The 12,010-nt window shown below is 44.1% G+C and overlaps 1 protein-coding gene across 5 annotated transcripts in view; it reads right to left on the bottom strand.

Moving 5' to 3' along the window:
* Nucleotides 1-12,010, bottom strand: part of cux1a (cut-like homeobox 1a) — a 263,240-nt gene that overhangs the window by 140,911 nt on the left and 110,319 nt on the right. The window lies entirely within an intron of this gene.

Below are 12,010 nucleotides of genomic sequence, written 5' to 3'. Positions count from 1 at the left end.
TGCGTGTGTGTGTGTGATGCTACGTTCATGTTCAACCTGATCTCACAGAAAAGCTGCTCTACAAGCTCACACAGCGTGACACATTGCGACATAACCTCTTGAACCCTAGCATCCCTATTCTGAGGGGAACATTAGCCGAAAATAGCAGGTCTACAAGCTCACAACGCCTCACGCTGCGTGGCGTTGTGAGCTTGTAGATCAGCTATATTCGGCAAAAGGTGTTGGAGGGGGGGGGCAGACCAAGTACAAATGTTTCTAAGTATTGAGGGTTTAAGTGGTTAACTGTCTGAAAGTACACATGAATCCAACTCAATGCTACACAAGTCTATGAAGCTATCTATAAAATCTATGAAAAGGTTTAATCTGAAACACAATTTATACAATGTGTACTCTCTCAGCTAGGGGGTCCTTGACCTGAAAAACGCTGAAGAACCCTGGTATAAGTTATATACATACTCTACCATACAGGTTGGAAAAAAATGACATTGTACTCATTAAAGAAACGTCACATACAGTGCCGCTTTAAGTGGTTACAACTAGGGTTAGGATTAAGTTAGGCTATTAAGGTTTAGGGGTAAGGTTGGAATAAGGGTTCAATGCAGGCTAGACATGTAGGGTATAAGGTTAGGGATAGATAGGGTGTGTGGGGGGAAATGACAATGGAAGTATGGTGAGAGGGAGGAGGGAGGGAGGGACACAGAGAGAGAGAGAGAGAGGTAGGGCAGTTTGTACAACAACATCACTAGGGGGAACTTCCTGTCCTGGAGAGAAGCCCAGAACTCCAGGGCAGCGAGCCTGGAGGTCCCCTCCACGCACACGCACACACACACACACACACACACACACACACACACACGCACACACACACGCACACGCACACGCACACTCGCACACTCGCACACACCCCCCCGGCTCTTCTCCACTGCATGCTAGCGGCTCAACTACTCTGTTGTTTTGCTACCAGGTACTGTTTTTGCAGATATACTGTAGTACCCCTTCAACAGAGCTGGTCGTCATAGCGACGTCCGACCCTTGACTAGAGTAAAGAGTAAAAGCATTCAGAGGTCTTTTTGTTTAAAGTCACTGTCCCCTAGTCTCCTAAACACTCTCCTTCCCTCTCCTCTCCTCAATCTCTCCTCTCCCTCAATCTCTCCTCCCCCTCTCCTCACTCTCTCGTCTCCTCAATCTCTCCTCTCCTCAATCTCTCCTCTCCTCTCCTCTACTCTATGGGAGGCAAGGACACAGACAAAACCTCTTTTCACATTCAGCTTTTTTCCTTTTTTAAAAGTCTTGGACACCTTAATGTCCAAGGCCCGCTAAGTGCAGTCAGCACTGCTCTCAAGCTTGAGTGCATCTGACCCACACAACCGTATGTAGAAATACCCCCCCCCCCCCCCCCCCCCCCCGGCCCCAGGGAGCAATCATCTTCCTTCATGCAAAGTCCTGACACAAAGCTACACAAACAACACTTTCATCAACTGTGCACGCAGCACATACACTTGATTGGTTTAGGATAGAAAATGCAGTGTTCTGAAGCTGGGAAGCAGTACTTTATATATGCTTTCCATTAAGGCCGGGCGATATACTGTATATCGTGATATGAAACTAGACATCATCTGGGATTAAGGATATCATACTGTGATATTGTGATATAACATAAGTGTTGTCTTTGCTTGCTTTAAGCAGTTAAGGCCTATTTTGCACTTTGTACTAAACATTTTCAAAGTTTCCAATCTATAAGCTTGCCGATCTATAAGCTTATATATCTATAACAGCCCTGTGATTTTGCTGCTATTTTAGTAAAGTAAATACATAAATAAAAATGACATCTTCATCACAGTATAATATTATCATCACGATATTGATAGAGGTGTATATTGTGATTGATTTTGTCCATATCACATTGCCCTATTTTTTTATGTAAATATTGTATGCAAGGTGTTGTATGAGTTCATCATTATCATTATTAATGCTATGCATTTTATACATACTTTGCTTTAAAAGAACACCACAAAGCTCTACCAGAGCGACAGGAATAGACAGAAAAGAAAAGAAAAAACACCTAACCCGCTGAGAGTCTCAACTCAGACTGAAGTAGATGCGACACGCAGATGTCTGTGTGGAAGTGAACTTCACAGCTCCTGTTTTCCACTTGTTAACATTTTCCTTTGTGTCGTCCCAGCCATGTGACTGTGGTGTCACAGCATCATGCCACCTCACCCAGACACTTCACTGTCATAGAAACCACTAGTTCTCAAACGTTTTTTGGGTCAAGGACCCCCAAATTGATATGTATTTGGCCGCGGACCCCACTTTGAGAACCGATGATATAAACCACTGCTTCTCAACCTGGGGTCCGGGGACCCCCCAGGGGTCCTTAACTCATTGAGTGCCATTAATGTGTTTCACGTGTTTTACCGCTATGGTGCAACGTGCCATTAACGTGTTTCACGTGTTTTACCGCTATGGTGCAACGTGCCATTAACGTGTTTCACGCGTTTTTGAAAAAAAGAGGAAAAAAAACACACGCAAAAACAAGATATCATTATCTGAAGATTTGCAGCTCCATCCACTCCTTGTTTAACTTATAACTTAAAGGGCTGTATCTCGCTTCCTAAGCATTTTTTTTTTACTTTGAAAAAATAAAAAAATAAAAATCATAATGGCCAGAAATAGATAATAATAATTTGGGCACTCAATGAGTTAAGGGTGTTCCAGGGGGTCCCCAGCTAAATTATTTGATAGGAACCAAATGAACCTATATGGGTCGGTATCTCTGCGAGAATATAGTTCCATTTGTACTCTCTCAGAGTTACAAATGGAACATTATAAGGAATTTACTGTGTAAGTCACTATTTCACATAAAAAATTAAAAAAAAAAAAAGTATAACGTACAGTACAGTGATCCATAGTTTTTGTAAACCTTTACACCTCAATTAGACTGCATCCGGGTCCATTTTCTCAGTTAAATGACCATTGTTTGTTTTGCTGTCCAGTCTATAACACTGGCATGGGTGTTGGCCAGGTCGTTTTAGCGCCTTCTCTAAACACAGTGTCGCCTTGTCACTATGTGGCTGTGGCTGCCACCGTCACAGCCACCCGAGTCCCAACGCCACGGCGTCCTTGGCCACCACCAACGTGAGTCACATTCGTCCTTCCTGTCAACCCTGCCTCTTTTTAGCGAAGCGAAAATGATAACGGGCTCAGGCTCTCCTCACTTCACATGCATAATGTCTGCCTCCTCCTCTGCCCCTCCAGACCTCCCACTCCCTCCCCTCTCCTCTCCTCTCCTCTCCTCCTCGGCCACCCATGGCGCGTGTCGTCTCAGGGCAGCGAGCCAGCAGCTGATTCTGGGGTCTCGAGACACACGGGAAGAATAAGGAAAAGGCAAGATTTGGGCCTTTTCCTTATTCTTCCTTCAGAGGTGTCACCAATGATACTAACGAAGGCTCTGTTCCATTTTGGTCAAACCAGTGGGTCTCAAAGTGGGGGTCCATGTACCCCTCATGGTTCCTTGAGGGGGTTCCAAATGGCCCCTTACGGGTGTGTAACTCTGAGAGTGTACAAATGGAACCAAATGGACCCTTGCGGGTCCATTTGGTTCCATTTGTACACTCTCAAAGTTATGGTGGTCCTTGAAATGAAAAAGGTTTGAGAACCACTGTGCTAGACTAAATGGAACAGATCTTTAATTTGTATAATTGGTAAGAACTGTGAAGGAAGTAAGAGATAGGCCCAAATGATTTACAATATGGCTGCTGTGCATATAGAGCCAATCGCATTGGACAAACCAGACGCATTGTTTGAGTGTTATAGGACGCGTGCTAATTTTCAACAACTGTCCACAGGAGCCTTTTTCTAAATAGAAACACTAATCTAAAACCCAATCAAACACTCAAAATAATTATAATCAAAAGCAGACAATACATTTTGTGAAACAAAAGCAGCATAATCAATTCCAATAACGAATATATTCATGTGCGCACTGTTGATTAGATTTTAACCGTAATTTGAGGCCTCTGTTAAACACATTGCAATCAGTCTCCAATTTTAGATCTTCCAGAGGTTTGCCCCCTTTACTGGGAAGTCAGACTGTCCAAATGATTTTGTGTGTGTGTGTGTGTGTGTGTGTGTGTGTGTGTGTGTGTGTGTGTGTGTGTGTGTGTGTGTGTGTGTGTGTGTGTGTTTCAGTTTTTCCAGACTGAAAGGGGGTTAATAAAGGTAACGGAAATGACGGTGGGACTGGGGTCGAGGGAGAAAGAAATTAGAACTCACAATCACAATAGGCTAAAAGGTGAAGTAAATGTTAACACGTTATCCTGTTTCAGTCTTGGGTTACTCAGAGTTAAGACAAAAATGACAGGAGGAGCATGGAATTTCAAGGGAGGGCGCATTGTTAAGAGCTGAATAGCACAGAGCGGAATTGTGAAATTAATTGGCATAATAAGGTTCAAGACAATCACCACTGAAGCCAGCATGTAGCTGGGTTGCTACTATAGGGTTGGGATCCGGAACGGGAGGGACCGGAGGAAACCGGATCCAACATCAAGGAACCGTAATCGGTTCCATCACATGTGTGGACCCGTATGCATCTCTGAGTTAAATTGACACTGAATCTTTTGCAGTGTAGGGGTGTAAGGCTTTCAAAAACAAAAAGCAAAAACTATTACCGTTTCACTCTATCATGACTCTGAGAGTGTACAAATGGAACCAAATGAACCCGTAAGAGTACATTTGGTTCCATGTGTACACTCTCAGAGTTACAGACTTGTAAGGATCCATTCAGAACCACCCCTATAGGAATCGTCAAAGGAAACCGTTACGGAATCGGGCTGTTAAAAACAAAATCGTTAAAATCCTAAAAGGTTTACAACACTAGTTGCAACCGGCAGAAGGAAGATGATTAGACAATGGGTACTTTGGTACTGTAGGCACATAGAAACAGGGACACGGTATCCTAAAAAAAAATTGTGCAAAGGGTCCACACATAAACAGCGTATCCCAAATCAGACGCTAACTATAGGCCATGAGTCAGTGTTCCAGAGACTGTGTGTGTGTGTGTGTGTTGCATGTAAACACACCAAATGTCATTAGCAGGTTGCATCCCCACCCTCCTCCTCCTCTCTGTGGGGACAGACACGCTTTTCTCATTCAGTGGTTTGGGTGCCTAGCATCTCTCCATAACAACGCCTGTGTGTTATATTATTACATCGTCTCTGTCCAGGTGGAAACCTCATAATGTCCAAAACCGTTACCTTTCAGGGTTCAAATTCAAAAATAGCAAAAGTAGCAGATCTAAAAGCTCAAAGATGCTTTTGTGTGACGCTGTAGTATGATCAAGTAGGGCGTTAATTTATGAAAAAACACAAAAAGTTAAAATACAGAGATGGCAACGTTAAGCAGGTTCCATTGTAGCACTGACCTGTTTCTCTTTTTTTTTTTTTTTTTTATAGTTTTTATCCCACGATTTTGTAACCCTTATTTTTCACCCGGTGCCAATTTTCTAAGTGATCCTGGGCACTACACTCCCCTCACCAGCCTAGGGAGGCCAGGGCCGAGCTCATGCCTCCTTCAATGCATGAGAGCCAACTGACCTTCTTGTCACCTGACAGGGGAGAGTTTCCCTGGTTGGACGTAGCGCGTGGAAGGAACACGTTATTCCAACCAGTTCCCTTCCCCTCCATCAGGCGCCCCGGCTGTCATGGGGGAGAAGTTTAGTGACCAGGATTACTACATGTTTTTGTGAGGGTATATTAACTAAAAACTTCATGTTTTGTAGTATTCTGTGAATTTCTGTTATATCACAAATTCAAAAGACAGACAAGACAAGAATGTGAAGGATGTACTGTTTTTAGATGATTGCCTTTTAGTTTTTGTCACCTTTTTGGGGAGCAACATCTTCTTGCAATGTATTCTTAATGTAATACTAAAGAAGACAAGATACTGCTACTTTACCTATTTGTAACTCAGAGAGTCAGTGTACAAACGTTACAGATGGTCCAACTACACGGCTCCATTTGGTTATGTTTACTTTGTACCCTCTCAGAGTTAAATGAACACTGATGATTTTACTGCGTACTGCTACTAGGCATTGTGGTCTATGGAAAAGCACCGAACATCCCAAATGAGATGAAAACAAGGATATGAGTCAGTATTCCAGTGACACATATAAACACAGCCAATGTCATTAGCAGGTGTCATGGCTGTCCCTTCTGCGGGGACAGGTTCTGTCACGTATACACAGACCAGTGACAGAGAGAGGGCTTTTTAGCTAAGAACACACTTCTAACAACCATACAGTTGACGCTTGGTGAGTTTAATGCCAGCATGCCTTACACGCGCACACACACACACAGACGCACGTACGCACGCACAGTCGCACACATACACGTTTGTATTACTGTATATGTATATACGTACATATGACATTCAAATGTTATAACAATTTTACATATGACATTTTACATGTATTTCAAATGTATTACATTTATTTATTTGACATTTTTTAACCCTAAACCTAAAGGCTTTATTATACTTAGTTGCACACCAAATAATGTCGACGTGTGAATTATACATACAGTAACTAATTATAAATCAGGCATAACTCCAACGCCTAAAGCTATCCTCTAAATGTCTAATCCTAACCTGAATATTTTTCTAATTGTGAAACCGAACTCCCCAAAACCTTTTTAAACAAAAATATATACATATTTCTCTTGTTAGGACCAGGATTTCTAAAATTCTACATTACTAGTGGGGACATTTTGATGCCTCACATATATACAGTAGTCATACAAAGTGCGCGCACGCACACGCACACACACACACACACACACACACACACACACACACACAGTAAAAGCAGCTTTGTGCAGGGATAGGTGAGGCTGGGTCGGCTGTGTTTGGTCGTGAAACTGCTGGCGTGAATTATTCAACACTGACAAGCCTTTCTCCTCAGGCTCTGTCTAACTCTGGCTGCCTTTCATTGTGTGTGTGTGTGTGTGTGTGTGTGTGTGTGTGTGTGTGTGTGTGTGTGTGTGTGTGTGTGTGTGTGTGTGTGTGTGTGTGTGTGTGTGTGCGCGCGCGCGCGCGTGCGTGTGTGTATACTTGTGAGGGCCAAATGCCAAATGCCGGCCTGTCGGCTTCAGAGTTAGTGCAAAAAGCGTGTGTGCGTGCGCGCACAGGCACAAGCGTGCGTGCGGGTCCCATGAAACAAAGCTACGTTTTTATTCATCTTTCCAGCGTCTGCTTCACCTTGACACTCTCTTCCTCTCCTGCCGACGTTGTGTTACATTCTTAACAAAAGTAATAAGACTAATAATAATGATAATAATAACACCTTTCCTGTGCTTGCAGAGTTCTGTCTGTTAAAGTGGTTTATCCACGAAACGCAGACAGTAACCCATGTGCATGGTTCCTCTGACCTGAGTCTAATGTGAGTTTCATGCATTGTCATCAGCCAGCCAGCCAGCCAGCCAGCCACGCACACGCACAAGTACACACGGTACGCATGCACGGCACGCACGTGCTTAAAGGGATAGTTCACCCCCAAAATGACTTTTTTTTTTCACTCATGGAGACTTGAATTCATGGATATTTTTTGTTTTTTGTCGCATTCCTAAGCCAATAATTTGATGACAGGCAGCGGTTCCGGTAGGAGACACAAAGAGTCTCCTTTGTGTCTCCCACCGGAACCGCTGCCTACCGGTCCGCTGGTCATCAAATTATTGGCTTAGGAATGCGACAAAAAATATCCACGAATTCAAGTCTCCATGAGTGAGGAAAGATACAAGTCTCCAAAGATACAAAAGTAGCAGATCTGCAAGCTCGAAACGACTACTTTTGAATCTTTTGTGTCGCTGTATGATCAAATAGGGCGTTCATTTAGGAAAAAACACAAAAAGTTGAAATATGGAGATTAAGAGGTTTCTGCCTGACACCAACGATATACTGTATGTACAGTAGATATCTCAGTTATATTTCGGTTGACCTGTTTAACCATGTTTGTTCTCATTGCTCTCCCTTCTCTCTGTCCCCCTTTTTCTTTTCTGGAGCTTTGCACAAAAAAACGCATTTCACCCACTTCTTTACGCCTATGAACCTGTGATGCTTACAATGAAATTGATGCTGATTCTGATGAAATCTAGGGGCAACACGCTTTAATGTCTGCCTGGTAAGTAAGTAAGTAGGTCAGAGTGGCTCATTGTCCGCTGATTATCAGCTGAGCGACGAGGTAATTGAATTAATTCAGTCAGTCGAAGTCTGTCAAGTTATATTACATTACCTAGAGATCAATGGCTCTCAAGTGGTTTGCCACCCTTACCATTTTGGTTCCGTTTGTACACTCTCATTGAAATTAAAGGAGTATTTCGCGCAAAAAAATGACTTACTTTCTATCAATTACACACCCCATGAAGCATGATGAATTCATGTTTTTGTTTTTATCGCATTCCTAAGCCAATAATTTGATGACCGGCGGTCTCTCCGGTAGGAGACTCAAATGACCTGCATTTGAGTCTCCTACCGGGGTGATTTTTTTAGGTGAATTACTCCTTTAAAACGTTCGAGAACCACCTAGTTCTCTATCTAGAAAATTCACACTTTTCTCTCAAACTTTATGCTTATAAAACTGCAGTATATCTCTCAACAAGCAACGCAAGTATCCAATACTAGGGGTGTGTCCGCCTGTACGGCGCAACGTTCCTACATTTTGTATTCAGGGTCACTCCTTGACATGAAAAAGTTAGCAAAACCACTTTCTTATGTAATAATTAAAATTGCAATGTCCTGACCCTGATGTTAGATGGGCTTCCACTGAGCTGCTCTACCTTCACAATTCTTTAAAACAACAGTTCCATTAAGAGCAGAAAATTACATTTTATTGGATCAGATTTACTGCCTTTTTGCTTTTTTTCGTAAATTAACGACCTACTTGATCGTACTACAGCGTCACACAAAAACATCAAAAGTAGCAGACCTACAAGCTCGAAACGCGGCGCGTTTCGAGCTTGTAGATCTGCTACTTTTGATGCTTTTGAATTTCATCCTGAACAGTTTTGGACTTTCCACCCGACAGAGACGATTTACTTTACGTGTGTATGCACACACATACACACACATGCCGTGCGCACTAACCTGCGCCCTTCACCATATGGCTTTATATTTCCTCAGACTTACAGGAACGTCGGAAACCAGTGGATGCTGTGACTGCATCAATTATCCTGGTAATTCACCCATTTCTTTCGCACATGTCAAATTAATATGCAAGAATGAATTCAACCTTGCATAATTAATTCCTCTCTTATCAAACGAAAAGGAAAGATACTCTAAAGATACTCACTTATACTACCGGTGAGCGAAACACGTTCCAAATTTCAACCCTTATTTTGGTAACATGAATTCCTTCATAATCTCCGCCAGGCCGAAAGAAGGCCGGGAGGCGGAGATTATGTTTTCATGAGCGTTCAGTGCTAGGTTGCACATAGTGTATTATAAAGCATGTCATATTTTGTGTGGGAGACAACTTAATCTTTATCAACATTGTGGGGTAGATTATATATAGTGGACATTATGTCTGCATGACGTTGAATACACCACTGTCTTAATGCAAGTTCATCTCACCTAGGGGTGGGCGATATGACTTCAGATCAATATCACCATTATTTCTAACGTCTCCCTCGATCGTGATTAATGAATTAAGTGATTCATTTGTACCCTTTTATAATGTTTATATGTGCTTTTTGTAATGTTGCTTGTTTTCTGTATGGGGACTAAGGATGGAAATTAGCACTCTTGCTAAATCCGATGTATTTTAAGTATAAACCAGAGGAAACGGATCCAACATTGAACCGTTTCCGGAACAGTCTTTTATCACACTATCATAACTCTCAGAGTTACAGACCTGTAAGGGTCCATTTGGTTCCATTTGAACACCCTCAGAGTTACAGACGTGTAAGGGTCCATTTGGAACACCCCACCCCCCCCCCCCATAGGAATCGTTAACCGTTAAGGAATCGGACCGTTAATCTGGCAATCGTTAAAATCCCAACACTAAAAAACCCAAGCCCCTCCCCTCTCCCCTCCACGTCAACATGACTGGAGCAGGGACCCCTGACACGGAGCCAATCATTTTATAATTATCCGACACCGGCTTTCACCTCCCCTCACTCCGCCCCTCCCCCCAAGTCGCCTGCAAAACACACTCTCGCCCTTTTCTCTCCGTCTGCAGACACAGACCCATCTCGCTCACAATTAGGGGGGGGCGGCCCCTTCTGCAATGCAGTGGGGTCAAAGGTCAGAGGCTATTAGGGGCCAGACACCCCAGAGGAGGAGGAGGGGCCCCTTCTTCGACCATGAAGCGCACCCCCCCCCCCCCCCTCTCCATTCGCATGCACTTGAATATTGCACTTGGCAAAACAACGTTGAATGTTTTCACATGTTTTAAGGAGAAGGCGCACCTGCGTTCTTGCAGTGAGCGAAAGGTTGACTGAAGGGTCCACCCCCCCCCCCCCCCCCCCCCCGACACCCATTCACCACCTCCACCCCTCACCCAGCACCACCCAACACCCACCTACTGGGCTTCTCTCCCCCCCACCTATAGGATGCTTGTCTGGGAATGAGGTCAGATTTCTCCCATAGTCCCAAACCACCCCATCCCCGCCATGCACCCCCCGCCCCCCCCCTCCCTCCCCTCCCCCACATGCATGCACACACCATCTTTTTTAAACTATACTTATGAGGACATCAATGTTTTAGTGCAGGGGGTCTTCAACGTTTTTCAGGCCAAGGACCCCCTAGCTGAGAGAGAGCTGAAGCAGATATTGTATAACATTGTGTTTCAGATTAAACTTTTTTTTTTTACTTGGTCTGCTCTTTTTTCCCCTCTACACCTATACCTCTTTGCCAAAAATAGCCGATCTACAAGCTCGGCTATTTGTTGGCTAAAGTTCTCCTCAGGATAGGGATGCTAGGGTTCAAGTGGTTAATGTAAAAAAAAAAAAAAATCCTTTCACACAAAGTTTTGGTGGACCCCCTGTAACTCTGAGGACACCCTAGGGGTCCGGATCCCCTGTTGAAGACCTCTGTTTTAGGGCAGCAATTCTTCTGTCATTTTAACCCTAAAAGCCAAAAATAGTTTTGGTGGGCGACACCGATGTACAGCTAAATATAAATCAGGCATAACTGATTCAAAAAATAATAATGTTATGCATAATAATGTTACGCAAAGGGGTTCCCGGTCTAAATGGGTTCAACCTAAACTATAAATGCCTAAACCGAACCCTAAACCCAACCTAAATATTTTCCTAATTGTGAACCTATAACCCTAACCTAAAAACCCTTGTAAAACTTTGCTCACAATCGTCTATTTCTCAAATTCTACTATACTTGCGGGGACATTTGGCCCTCACAAGTATAATAATACAAGCACACACACCCACACACACACACACACACACACACACACACACACACACACACACACACACACCCACAAACACACACACACACACACACACCCACACACACCCCCACACCAGCCCTCTCCCAGACCAATGCCCGGCAGCAGAAGGCACCGGGGGTCCGGCCCTCGCGGTGGAGAGACAATGGAGGGCCGATAGGGGACTTGGGGACCCCTTTCCTCCGCCCGCCCACCCCGGCAGACGGCATGATCAATCACCACCTCCACCGAACACTGTCTACCCCGCTCCCAGGAGAGAGAGAGAGAGAGAGAGAGAGAGAGAGAGAGAGAGAGAGAGAGAGAGAGAGCATGAGGGTGATAGAGGAGAACAAGGGAGAAAAGTATAAAGGGGGGGGAAAAAGCATCAACTTTTCTGTTGCCATTAGTAGTGCTGAGCAGGAGGATGCAAGGCTGGCAGCGGGGCGATCGACGCACTATTTTTAGCCGTGGCTTCAGGAGAGAAACCTGCGACGCAGCCAGGCGCACTGATTTCAAAGTGAAGGGCGAGCGTGTGTGTGTGTGTGTGCGTGCGTGTGTGTAAGCCCGGTGTGT

Source organism: Gymnoscopelus microlampas (assembly GCF_963454915.1).
Source record: "Gymnoscopelus microlampas genome assembly, chromosome: 12".
Classification (NCBI taxonomy): Eukaryota; Metazoa; Chordata; class Actinopteri; order Myctophiformes; family Myctophidae; genus Gymnoscopelus; species Gymnoscopelus microlampas.
Note: the sequence above shows the minus strand (reverse complement) of the source record. Positions and strands in the feature narration are given on the sequence as shown.